Source organism: Pteropus vampyrus, unplaced genomic scaffold, assembly GCF_000151845.1.
Source record: "Pteropus vampyrus isolate Shadow unplaced genomic scaffold, Pvam_2.0 Scaffold147, whole genome shotgun sequence".
In the NCBI taxonomy this organism is placed as follows: Eukaryota; Metazoa; Chordata; class Mammalia; order Chiroptera; family Pteropodidae; genus Pteropus; species Pteropus vampyrus.
This window is the reverse complement of record NW_011888928.1, coordinates 470603-485081: the sequence shown is the minus strand read 5'-3', so window position 1 is coordinate 485081 and position 14479 is coordinate 470603. Positions and strand designations below refer to the sequence as shown.

At 40.5% G+C, this 14479-nt stretch overlaps 1 pseudogene; it reads right to left on the bottom strand.

Annotated features, from left to right (window-relative positions):
• Positions 1 to 347: 347 nt before the first annotated feature.
• Positions 348 to 466, bottom strand: LOC111745184 (annotated as a pseudogene).
• Positions 467 to 14479: the final 14013 nt, after the last annotated feature.

The window sequence follows — 14479 nt, the reverse complement described above, 5'->3', positions numbered from 1 at the left end:
TGGCAGACCTGTGAGCTTATTTAAATGTTGCAGCTGTGTGGTCTTGTTAAAATAATAACCGTAGTCATCATAGTAACACATATGTGGGGTGATTATCTGTGCTGGTATCCTGGAGACGGGAGGAGTCCCTAGAACATGAGCCTTATATATGTCGGTGTCCAACTCATTCCAATTTGTCCAAGACTTTCCTGATTTTAGCACTATGACCCACAGGCCGAATCCAGCACATCACCAGATTTTTTTTTTTCTTAATATATATATATTTTTTAGGCAAGGCAGCCCTTGGTTGACCTCACCGATTGCAAGGAACTTGTCAGCTTACAACCCCTTATTTTTTTATTTTTTTACTCCTACAGCACCTGGTCTTCCTAGGTGGTCTCCCATCCAAGTACTAAGCAGGCCTGACCCTGCTTAGCTTCTGAGATCATACGGGATCTGGCTTGTTCAGGGTAGCATGGCTGTAGACAGATTTTTTTTTTTTAATTGAAATTTTATCGAAATTTTTATTGAGTTAATTGTAGATTCACAGACAGTTGTAAGAAACAATACAGAGAGATCTCTTGTACACTTTGCCCATTTTCTCCAAATGATAACGTTACGCAATACTGTATTATAATATCACATTCAGCTTGCTGACATTAATGTGACCCACCAATCCTGTTCGGATTTCCCTAGCATTATGTGTGCTCATTGCATGTGTGTGTGTAGGTATCAGTTCTACATAATTTCATCCCCTGCGGTTTGTGTCTTTCCCACCACAGTCAAGACGTTTAACTGTTTTGACACCACAGGGAGCCCTCATTTTGTTCTTTTACAATCAGACTCACCTCTTCCCAATCTTTGTTGTCATTTCAAAAATGTTAGATACTGGAAACCACATAGGATGTGACTGTTGCAGATTTTTTTTCCCCCCTTGCTTGGCATAATTCTTTGGAGATTCATCCAAATTATTGTGTGTATCAATAGTTTGTTCTTTTTTATTGCTGAGTAGTATTCCATGGTAAGGACGTGCCACAGTGTAACTACTTACCTGGTGAACTGCATCTGGGCTGGTGCCAGTCTTTTTTTTGTATAAACAGTCTCCTGTTTTTTATATAAAGTTTTATTGGAACATAGCGATGCCCATTTGTTTACGTATTATCTATAGGCGCTTTCTAGCTTTGAGTAGTTTATCATGGACCATATGGCTTGCAGCCTAAAATATTTACTATCTGGTCCTTTATAGAAAATATTTGCCAACCTCTATCCTAAACACTTAACATATATTAATCTACTTAACTGTTACAGCATCCTTATGCTATCATTATGATTATTATCCTCATTTTGCAAAGGAAGAAATTGGGGCACAGAGAAACTAAGTAATTTGCTCAAGGTCGCACAGCAGAGTCGGGTTTTGAACCTGGGCAGTCCAGCTCTAGGGGCTTCCTCTTAACCAATCCTGCTTTCATTCAAGTCAAGAAAGGGGAACTCAAAACAGGAAAGGCAGGAAAGAGAGGCAGCTGCTGATTTGCAGGGATTCTCTTTGAGGGCAGAAGGGATAATAGGATTAAGTTTGTGGTCATTTGCTTTCTTATGGGACAAATGCTTGGAATGGACCTAAAACTTCTCACTAATTTGAACTTAACAATTTAATATAGGGCTTCTTACATTTTTTTTTTTACGATTTAACTAAGGCTCAAACCCTAGGTCCTGGTCACCTGGTTTCCACAACTACACTGGCAGCTGGAAAATTATCACAGTCATTGTTTTCTTTTGCTCATCCCCCAGGTATCTTCAGGTAAGTAGAGACCTGATTCCAGAAACCTCTTTGGATCAAGAGGAGGCTAAATGACGATTTTTAAATGAAATTCCTTCCTTTCTTCATTAGAAGACTTATTATGCCAAACTGAGAAGATCTGGGTCTCTTTTAGGGTAATCAACTATCCTGATTTCCCGGGACCGAGAGGGGGTTTCTGGGATGCGGGACTTTCTAGCAAAGTCCCAGGCAAATTGGGATGAGTTGGTCACCTTAGTCTCAGCCCAGGTTCGGAGGGAGAGGGTGGATTTCAGGGAAAAAAAATTAAAAGAAGCAGCATTTCTGTTGTTTCCTCTGCTTTGTTTATTTGTTTTTCCTGAACAATTTGAGGGTTCCACGCAAACTGATCAGCTCTTTACCTGTAAGTAACCTGACATCTGTCTCCTGAGAATGAGGGCTTGATCCTACCTGACCAGATACAGTCGTCATGCTCAGAAAATCTATCGTTAACATAAAACTATTTTCTACTATACCCTCTCATGCTCAAATTTCCCCAACCATTCCAATAATATTTTTTATAGCTACTTAAACAAAAATCAGGATACAAGGATCACATAATACATTTAATTGTCATGCCTCTTTTGGGCCCCTTTTAATCTAGCTCCCTATCCTTTATTTGTCTTTCAAGACAATGATTTTTTTTTTTTTTTTTTCCCAGAGTCTAAGCCACTTCTACAGAATGTCTCTTCATTTGGATTTGTCTGGTGGTTTCCACAGGTCTCGATTTAGGTTAAACATTTATGGCAAAAGACTGCAAAGGTGATGGTGAGCATGTCCTTCTCGGAGAATGACTTTTAAATTTATAACAGCTGACAGCCCAACTCCTTAGAGGGGGAAAATACTGACATCGTGGAAAAGAGAAGTGCCTTGCCTAAGGTCACATCTACTTCTTCCTTGGTGAACGCAAATGCTAATCCAGGTCCCTGTCCCTCTGCGCCTGTGTGATTCGTCTGTCTTCAGTGTTCTTAGAAATGGACGCCTTTTCTTCTCCCTCGGCATGCTTTTTTTTTGGGTGAGAACTGCACTAAAAAAACTTTTTTTTGCCCTCATTCCTTTTGCACACAATTTGTTCCTCTCCAACAAGGCCCGAACTGATCCGGTCCTTCCTCTTTTCAAGATAAGGCCTGTTTTTTCCCAGGGCTCAGGGAACTCCACCTACGAGAGCTGTTCCAGGCACGTCCAGCTTTGTTTCCCTTTCTCTGATAAGGTTCCTTTGCTGAGAACACTCCCTTTGTCTCTTACCTGTCTCCACTGCACTGAGAGGCATGTCTACTTTAGTTTGATGGTGTGGCCATTTCTGCTAGGCTGCTTGCTAGTTAATTATCCCTGTACTGTGCATTCTTGACAGATGGCTGACCATCTGTAGACCAGGGGTCCCCAACCTTTTTGGCACCAGGGACGGGTGCTCCTATGAGAATCTAGTGCCTGATGATCTGAGGTGGAGCTGAGGCGGTGATGCCAGAGCTGGGGAGCGGCTGCAAATGCAGATGAAGCTTCGCTGGCTCTCCTGCTGCTCACTTCCTACACAGACTGGAATCCGTCTGCCTTGGAAATCCCTGGCTTAACCCAAAGGTTCTAAAACTTGAACAGGCATCAGGATCACCTGCAGGGCTTGTTAAATCACTGACTGCTGGGTTCCATCTCTAGCAGCTCTGTGGAGGGGTCGGGGTCTGCATTTCTGACCGGTTCTAGGTGATGCTGATATTGCTGGTCCAGGGGCGGCATTTTGGGACTCACTGGCTTAAGCTGGCATTTATATAATATCAAACCGATTCTATTGAAGTAGTTTAAAGTAAATTATGGACATTCTAATACCCACGAAACCTGACAACTCCCTCCTCCCAGGGGCTCAAACTTTTTCCTGTTGTTTCCCACATCCTAACTGTCGAGGTTTTCTCTTTTCTCTTCGGTATATACCCCAAATCTGTCTTTTCTCATATACCATCCTAGTCTGAGCTCACGTCCCCTGTCACCTGGAATATTGCAACCACCTTCTAGCTGGTGTCTTCTCCCACTCCTGTCCACCCCCACCCCTGCAATCACCTGAGTGATCTTGGAACCATTCAAGTCAGATCAAGTCACTCTGCCCAAAACACATCCAGTGGCTACTGCTCTTAGAATAAATTGCAAACTTCTTTTACTAAAGACTGACAAGAACCTGCATGCCCCGGCCCCTGCCCCTTTCCTGGCATTATCGTTTACTTCTCCTGCTTTGCTCACCACACTCCAGGTATACGGAATCTTCCAGGTCCTGCACACACCAAGTCTTTCGCAGTCGTGATTGGTTGGACTGCCATCCTTCCCCAACCCTGTGCTTGACAGAAGGCTATCCTCTCTAGCCACCTACCTAAAGAATGAAGGAAATGATGCCCAAGATGTGCTGTTAGGTGAAAAAAGAAAGACAAGGAAGTGTGTATCGCATGTGCGTTACCGTTTAAGTAAGTAACAGAGACGACGTACCCCTTGGCTCGTGCAGGTTAGAATACCTCTGAAAGGATACACGAAAAACCTGTAACCCTGATTGCCGCTAGAGAGGGGAACTAAGCATCTCGGGGAAAGCATAACGAAGTTGATTTTCACCCAAAGCCTTTTGTACCTCTTGAATTTTGAACCTCATTAGTGTATTATCTAGTCCAAGTAAATAGACAAGTAAATACAATCGAACCTAACTAAATAAGTAGTTCTGTGGCTAGCCTATCATAATAAGCTATTTAATTTTTTTACAGCACTGATCACAATCTGTAATCATCTTGCATGTATATTTCTTTTATTTTCTAGATCACTAGATTACAAACTCCTTGGGAGCAGGAAGTGTTGCTGTCTGTGGCTCACCATTATATTCCTAGGAATACCTGGTAAGTGGTAGTAACTCGATAAATACTTGTTGAATGAGTAAATCTTGTACAATGGGGACAAGATGGGGAGGGATGTGTGCCAAGATCACCTGGGGATTCAGAACCGGCATATACCTGAACCTCACACCTGTGGGAAAGAAACCTCTGGGGGTTCATCACTGTCTGTCACACTTTGAATGTGCGAGCCTCTTCTGCAGCTCCCATGCCAAGTGCTTGTGGCTGCTTCAACATGTCAGAATCAGCAAAATGGTGCCGAAATTATGTTAGCTGTGTGAGGCCTTAGGTATTTTGCCTGCAGAATGGGCAGAGGGAATTAAAGTTGGCTTCAGTCATTCCTGTTCTGTCTTTATGATTTTTGCAATATCCTTGTACCACCTCTATTATTTAGTTAGTATTTTTCTTGAAATCGATGAACTTATTTTTAGTTATATACATTTTATTTCAAAAGGAAACATTATATCAACATGTAAGGAAAGCCTGTATCCTTTGTCATAAGTGAAATGTAGAGTGAAAATAAAGACAGTGAAACAGCACGATGTGATTACAGTTTGGCTAGCTACCGTTGCCTGCTAGAAGCTTTTGGATTTTGGATGTATTGTCCTTTGTTCAAAAAGGAAACTGTACCACAATGAGACTTCCTACTAAAGGTAGAAGAATTAGAAGATGATTGAAAAAGGAGTAATATTCTCACAGAGCTACTTAGTGTTGTCTGAATATTTTAAAAACATCCCACCCGCCTATGGGGAAACATAGCATTCAAACAGTTCATTTCACAAGTGGGGAAATTGAGACCCAAGATGGGGAATAGAATTTCCCCAACACACTCATTTGGGAATTCATCAAGTCGTTTGGACTGTAAGCTTTGATAATAGCAGCTGCATCTGTGAGTGCCTGGAACAGGGTCTGGCATTAAGAGTCACTCAAGAAATGTGACCTGACATAATTGCTAACATTTCTCTTGTACAGTCATCATCTATTCTATGTAACTTATCAGCACGGGACAATTGACATTTGATTTTTTTTTTTTTTTGTATTTAACTGGACTTTCAGTTCCTTGAAGGCAGAAATTATCTCAGAATATGTTTTAAATAATAGCTTTTATTGAGATATTGTTCACATACCATACAATTCACTCATTTAAAGAGTACAATTCAAATAAAAATATGTTTAAGAAATTAAAAAGTATACAACTCAAAGGTTTTTACTGTATTTACAGAGTTGTGTAACCATTACTAATCATCAATGTTACAGTATTTTCATCACCCCCAAAAGAAACCCTATACCTATTAGCAGTTATTCTTGATCTCGCCCTCCCCCATTTGTTACTACTTTCTGTTGTTACAGTTTTGCCTGTCTGAACATTTCATATAAATGAAATCATACAATATGTGGTCTTTTGTGACTGGTTTATTTCACTTAGCATAATGTTTCAAGGTTCACCCACGAAGCACATATCAATACTTCGTTCCTTTTTGTGACTAGATACTGTTCTGTTGGTGGATATACCACATCTTGTTTATTTATCCATCACTTAATGGACATTTGGGTTGTTTCCATTTTGGGGCTCTTATGAAGAGTGCTGCTATGAACATTCATGTTCCAGTTTTGTGTGGACATACGTTTTTAGTTCTCTTGGGTGTATATTTAGGAGTGGAATTCCTGAGTCATGCGGTGACTCTGCATTTAAGCTTGTTATGAGCTGGATTGTTTTCCAAAGCGACTGCACCTTTTTACATAGTATTTCAACATTTTGTATCCTATATTAGTTTGGAGCTTTTGATTGCAAGATATGAAACTTCACTCAATCTACTTTAGGAAAGGGTAGGCTAGTGATAAGGATATTCGTAAGGTGTCTTACCTGTGGCATCATCCTTGTAGAAAGCCAGCAAGAGCTAAATAGAGAGGCTTCACAGGAAGAACAGAATTAGGATCATATGTCTCACCCCACTCTGCCACTCTGCCTTCTCGCTGCTTCTGAAATGCCCTAGGTGAATCCCTTCTTTCGTTCCTGCTACTCTTTCCTGAGATATTTTGCGGGCTACTGTCTTGTCATCATTCACGTCTCACCTCAAATGTCATTTTCTTTCAGGAGCCTGACCCAACATTCTAAAGTAGCCTCACCAGCGTCTGCTCTTTACCTCTGTATTATGTCTTTCATCGCATTGATCACTTTTTGATATTATTTTGTTTATGTGTTTACGTTGGGATTATCCATCCCTTTTCCCGTTCTCTATGCCCTCCAGAACTTGAGCTCCGTCGGAACAGGTCTTTTTTGTTCACCCTTCTATCTTCTATCATAGAATGAGTGCCTGTGATTATGTCGCCTTTCCTGGTAAAAGGGATTTTGCAGGTGTGATTAAGTTAAAGATTCTGAGAGGGAAAAATTATCTGGAATTATCTGAGTGGGTCCAAATTAACCACAGGGGTCCCTGTAAGAGGGAAGTAGAAGGGTCAGAGTCAGAGAAGATGTAACAACAGAAGCAGAGCGGGAGTGATGTGGGTTCTGGCCTTGAAGGACTATGAGCCAAGGAATGTGGGCAGCCTGTGAAAGCAAGAAAATGGATTTACCCTAGAGCCTCCAGAAGGGACACAGTCTTCGATTTTAGCCCCAAAAGATTCATTCCAAACTTTTGACACCCAAAGCTGTAACAATTTGTGCTTTTTAAGTCACTGCATTTGTGGCAATTTGCTATAGCAACGATAGGAAATAAATGCAGCCCTCAGTAGGTACTTGGCAAAAAGACGAGTGAATGAGGAAGGCACTCGAAAGTCATACAGAGAGCTTTGCTGGCCTTGTCGACAGGGTCGCAGCCCACAACTCTACCACTAGCAAAGCGAAAGCTTAGTTACTTTCTCTATTTTGGGGGGCCTCTCTGGGTTGTCTTGTTTCTCTTCTTGCCACCTACCAGCTTCTCTCACGTTGTGCTCTTTTCTCAGATTTCATTCCCTCCTTTCATGCCCTCAGATATAAAAACTAGGGTCTGTATATCCCATTACACTGTATCCCATCTCTTCCATGGTTTTTATCCTAATACACTATCTTCTGAAGTCCCAGGGGTCTAATCCCACCATTACTTGGTCCACTGATTCCTAGCTCAAGGCGGATTGTTTCTGTGTGTTATAATTTCAGATGATACGAGCACAAGGCCCCATTTCCTGTCTTTGCATTTGCATTTTAGCTCAAGACCCTTGCTTTCCGTGACTACGACACGGCTCTCCTCTGGCACTCACAGTATCAGTTCATGCTCACTGGTTTGGTTTTCAGTTCCATTTTTGGTTTTTGGGCAGCTGGGGATTTCCCTTACTTTCTTGAGAACTCAGTTATTCATTGGAAAGAATATTTATCTTTTACCCAGAATTTTCAGGTGTTTTTGTAGTGAAAGGTAGGGTGTTTCAGCTATTGCTGGGGATGAACTACCTTTCTTTTCTTTTTCAGTATCTTTCCTCTACCTACTAGCTGGTAATATTCAGTTTTTGTTCTTCACGTCCCATTCTAGTCCTTCCTATCTCGTGTGTCCTTTATCCCCGCAGCTTCAAATCCTTTTATTAACCAGCTGGTTCATTCTATTGTTTTTCATTTAAATTCACTCCACATGGAAATCTGACAAGTCAGCCTGCTTCCTGTCTGGCCAAATATGTTTATGCCCAGCCACCTCAGAAATCACTCTCCAGCCCATGCATTGGATGTCCTTGGAGCTGATGCTCATGTCTGATCCAGTTGGCTGTGATGTAGGCAGAAGTGGCCAATCACAAGGTACCAAAGACAGTGACTTCTGTCCTTCTTTTAGAAGGGCCTGTGGGAGGGGCAGACATTATAATTGATGCGTGCCGTGACTTATTCTTAAGAGACTCTACAATCCAGTTGATTGATAATAGTCAGAGGGTGTTTGTTTGCTTTTTTGTTTTTGTTTTGTTTTGCTTTGGGTTTTTATTAGCTAAAATCTTAACTTGGTTTTGATATAGTCACCCCTGGCATAGATACTGTTTTCATGCCTCAACACATCTATTCCTCCGATATTCCTACTCTATAATTACTAAATAACTAGAAGAGGGTTTATCCTTTTAAATAAGCTCACTGTCATCATGTTAAAACCTAACTTCATTTAAAAAAAAAAAAAAAAGCCTGTAATTCCAGGGCTGGGGTCAGCCAACCTTTAAAAGCCCAAGACCCCATGATGGGATGACATATAGCCAGAAAGACACAGTAAAACTACTGCACATGTACCAGTATAAAAAGATTTTTTTCTGATAAACTAGAGCATTTAATTGACTACTTTATCCAGATTGATCTGGTGAATATTTACTAAAGGCTAATTCTTTAAGTATGGCATACAATAAATCCAAAGGGTAGTACCTCATTGTTTAACATATTACTGTAAATTGTAAATAGCTGATAAGTAATTATTGTATTCAAATTCATGACTGCTGGCGAAGTCCTCTCTGAAGAACAGATTAAGTTTGTTTACAAGGTAAAAAAAAAGAAAAAAAAAGATCTCCCAAGAAACAGATACCATAAGTAATATAAGTCAGGGGCAAAGCCTTGTATAATATGGCATTATATGTATTACGAAAATTTATATATGTATATATGTGTGTTTATTTGTAACTACATCTCTTAAACGACACCTAAGAAATGGTAATAGTGGTTGCCTCTGGGAGAGGACTCAGGTGGCTGAGGGACTTTACCTTGCATTGCCTTGGTAGAATTTCAAAAGAAAGAAAAAAGGAAGGGAAGGAAAATGTGATAAAAGCCTCCAAACCGAGCTGGGAAGATTTTGCTGAAGAGTGGCTGGCCCTCAGATTTGTCCCCACTAGAGGAGAAGGGGTGGAGGATTAAACTGGTTCCTTGAAGCTGCCGTCTAATAAATCAATGCCTCCCCACTGGCAGCACGCCCCGCTTCTCACTTGAATTTATACTTGAGGGCGAGGGGGTATTTGGTTCTCAGATCTATATACTGAGCCTGGAAAAAAGGTTTGAGGTTAAGAAAAAGAATGTGGAGGTCAAAAAGTCACCTTTCTTGCTCCATCTCTTTAAGCATTTGACTATGACTCATAGTGACAAATATACTTCACATGGTGATTCAGTATTCACATTTTTATATGTACTTGAAAAAAACATTTTAAGTAACAATACATACTATGTGAGATCCACTTGGATATTCGGTAAAATTCCATTACAGTTTTTAAAAATAGTGGGCAAGTCCCATGATGTTGATTTCTAAACTCATGATTGGGTATTGACCCCACCATCTGGAAAACTTGGCATTGTCTCGTAGAAGCCAACTCTAGTATTGCCTTTTGGAGACACTAAGTTGACCATCTTCGAAGATGTCCTTTCATATCTGAACCCAAATCTCCAGCCTTGCTGATTCTTCCATTTTGAGACCCTGAGCTGCCTGGATCCCAAACATTTCCATTGCTAGAGAACTTTGTCTCCTCTCTGGCCCCCTCTGGTCCCACTCCTCTGCTACTGCTAGGAAAGGTCTGAGCTTGTCATCATTGAACTCCTTTAGAAAGAGTTCATTAATGGGATCTCTAATTCCTTCTTTATACTTGGTGTTTACTAGTACCTGTGAGCACGTTGCTGTTAATAGAGAGATACAAGGAAATTCATTGTAACATTGAAGAAGAGAAACAACCTGAATGTCTACTAATCACATCCACAGACTTATAACAGTTGTTTAAGAAAGCAGGACAGCTTTCTATGTCCCTTATCATAAGGTCCTGTGGAACAATTTCCATGATACATAAATGATAAAACAAGGGGCACAATATTGTGGACAGTATACTTGTGTTTGTATAAGAAGCAACACTCATATAGGGTTGTATAGGCATAGAATATCTCTGGGAGGACAAGTAAGAAAATGACAACGGTGTCTCCGGAAATAGGCAGATTGGAGAACAGGGATGGGGAGAGACTTACTTTTCACTGTTTACCTTTTTATACTCTTTGAATTTCTACCATTATTTAAATTTTTTTCTACTCATATCTCTGGACAAGATATGAAAATTATAATTTCACAATTGCATTAACCATAGTGAGTACTTTAAAACAAACTAACAGCTTAATTGAGATATGATTCATATATCATAAAATTCACCCTTTTAAAGTGTACACTTCAGTGTTTTTTAGCACATCCACAGTTACACAACCATCACCACTATCTAATTTAAGAATATTTTCGTCACTTCCCCCCAAACCCCCGGTACACGTCCATAGTCAATTCACTGGCTCTAAATCTCTTCTATCTTTGTGTCTGACACCCCCTCAGCTGTGTGTCCTACTCAGGAAGTGGTCCAGAGCACAGCCTGGGGTGGAGCCTGGATGAGCGCCAGCTCATTTTCAGATTAGGTGTTTCAAAACAGAGTTTTAGCCATGTGCAAGATTTAATACCCTAGCAACCACTAATCTACTTTCTGTTTGTATAGATTTGCCTATAATGGACACTTCATAAAAATGGAATCATATAGTTTATGACTGACTTCTTTCACTTAGCACGACGTTTTCAACATTCACTCATGTCATAGCTTCTATCAGTACTTCACTCCTTTTTATTGTCTAATAATATTTCATTGCATGGATATACCACTTTTATTTAACCGTTTATCAGTTGATGGTCATTGGGTCGCTTTCACTTTTTGTCTATTATCAATAATGTTGCTATGAGCATTTCTGTGCAGGTTTTGATGTGGACATACATTTTAAATTCTCTTAGGTATATAACAAGGAATGAAATTGCTGGGTCATATGGCGACTCTACATTTAACATTTTGAGGAACTGCCAAACCTTTTCTAAAATGGCTGCACTGTTTTATAGTCTTACTAGCAATGTATGAAAGTTCTACTTTCTTGTCATTTTTGCCAACGCCTTTAAAAAATTTTTTTTTGCGCTCCTACAATGGGTACCTTTTAAGCTTTTGGTAGGAAATTATTTTCCCAAAGCAAATGCATTTAATAAGTAAGTCTCAGAAAGAAAGAAAACAAAACAAAACGTGAACTAGGCTTAAAATTCTTCCAGTCGTGGAGAGTCATTTGCAGGTTATGGGGATGGACAAGTCTGTTGAAGCCAGCCTAGGTTCCATTTTCAGCTGGCTCATGTGCCACCTCTGGCACAAATATCCCAGGTCTCCAATCCCTGATCTAGGTTTAAAGTAAGAGGCACGAACAAGATTGCTCTGGGTTGAAAGGCTCAGGCTGCTTTTTACTACCAAAAATTTGCATTTAATGTGCTTCTTTGCAGAGATGTTTCCCCCCTTTTAGGCAAAACAGCAAATAAAGCATTCATTGGCCCTAAATCTCTTCTGTCTGTCTGTCTATGTGTCTGACACCCCCTCAGCTGTGTGTCTTACTCAGGAAGTGGAATGGTTCAGAGCATAGCCCGGGGTGGAGCCTGGAAGAGCGCCAGCTCATTTTCAGAGGAGATATTTCAAAACAGAGTTTTAGCCATGTGCAAGGCTTAGGTATCCACCCCAGCAATCTATTTTCACTTGCAAGGAAATTTCAGACCGTAATAACTATAATGAGACAAAATGGAGGGGAAAGAAGAAAATTGTTACTAACCTTTGGATATTAATCCCTTCAAATTCAAAATTTGGAACTGCCATTCATAATCATTATTAATGTTTATTGAAGGTGTACTTTGTGCTTGACACTGTTCTTAGGGCTTTCACTGTATTGTTTTATTTAATCCTCATAATAGCCCTATGAAATACATATTATTGTGGTTCCCATTTTAGGAAATGGAGGCACAGAAAGTTCAAGTAACCAGCCATTACCACACAAATTTATAAGTAGTAAAACCAGCCCAGCAAGGCAGGTGGTGAGTGCCAAGCTCATATACACAATAAAAGACGGGAGAATGCAGGAGACTGTGGAAGGGCAGGGGCAGAAGCAGAGCCTCTGGACTGGACCAGACAACTGAGAAGCATTCACTCGCCCACTCACTTAAAGCCCACGGCTGAACTAGTAAATGCTTGCGTTCCCAGATTCCCTTGCAGCTAGGGCGACCATGTAACCCATATCTTCACTGTAATGAAAAGTAAGGGAACATTTGCTTTGTGGATTGGAGACAGAAAGGGGAAAGGGGAAATTTGGAGAAGGAGTTTTATATCTGAAAAAAAAAGAGGAGAGATACAATATCTCTCTTGACACCTCCTTTACTCTTTTGCTTCCTGTACTTAGATTTGTTTGTGAGTCGATGTGATGCTTCAGCTGTGGCAGCCATCTTGTGTCCATGAGGCTATAAACTGAGGACAGAAAGCAATATGCTGAAGATGGGGGAGCAGAAGGATTGTAACAATCTGGTCCTTGATGAACACGCTGTCTCCCTTTAGACCTGTTATGTGCAATAGCTAAATGTCTTGTTTAAGTGTCTGTGGAGAGGCAGTAGAGCATCTTAGTTAAAAACATGAGCTTGTGAGCCTGGTTTATATCCTGACTCCAGCACTTAGTAACTTATACCCTTGGGCAAGTTATGTGTTCATTACCTCTATTTACTCATCTGTCGAAGGGAGATAATAAAAGACCCAGTGCTCAGGGTTATTGTGAGGGTTAAATGAACTAATATATGTAAAGGACTTTGAATAGTGCCCTGTAAGTATAAAGATTCTATAAATGCTGTTGAGTACTATCTTTTTTCTGCCATAATTTTTTTCCCCAAAGTTTTTATTTTGGAAATGTTCAAGTCTGCAGAAAACTTGCAATAATAACACAACAAATACCTATGTACCCTGAACCTAGATGTACTAAGTGCTTAAATTTTGCCACATTTGCTCACATCTACCTGTGTGTATTTTTTTTCCCACCTGGAATATTTGAGGGTAAATTGCAGGCAGGCTGGTTAGCATTATTACAGGTCTGGTAGCCTGTTACTTGCATGTATAACATGTGACCCAAACTAGACCAATTGGACAAATTCCTCTTTTGAATTTGAATGTTGGATAAGGTGATGAGAAGATAGGATACAATGATTGATCTCTAGATTTACTGCTGGCCCCAGATAAGACAATAAGAGATTCAGGATCTTCTTTTTCCCTGGTTTCTGACATTTCTTGGCCTGGTCCTCCAGGCCAAGATTCTGTGAGTGGCTACATATCATTCTATTACTTTACAGAGTCTCTTGCTTACAACCCAAGAACCCCGACTGGCACAGCTGCCCTTGGGAAAGCGAGCACCCATCTGGGAACATGGAAGCAGAGACTTCATGCAATCAGAAATGTAGGCAGAATCTGTTCATCTTTGGAGGGCTTTAGCTAGATGACCTTCTAATCCCATCTTCACAGAGTTTCTGCTTCTGTGTCTCCTAGGTCAAGCCAATTTTATTGGGCTCATTTCAAAAGTTGAGACTGCTCTTCCTATCTATTGAAAGTTCTCAACCACAGTGTAACAAAAGTCCACACTTTTGTAGAGCGTTTCAATTGCTGTATAGCAAACCAGTGAAAAATTTAGTGGCTTCAAGAACAACCATTTTATTATCTCTCATGATATTATAGGTTGATTGGGCCCAGGGTGATTCTTTTGTTTCAGACCTTATTGATAAGGGCTGGAATGTGCAAGAAGGTTGATTCGTAAAAAAAAAAAAAAAAAGGTTGATTAAGGTTGATTCATGTGGCTGGCAGTTACTACTGGTTCTTGCCTGGTGTCTTAGCTTATAGGGCTGTTGACTAGACTGCCTCAAATTTCCCATCCCATGTGGCCTCTCCATTGGGCTTGGGCTTCTCATAGCATGGTAGCTGGGTTCCAACAGGAAGGAAGTGGAAGCTGCCAATCATCTTAAGGCAAGGCTTGAAAGTCCCACCATATAACTTCTACCACTTCCATTGGTCAAAC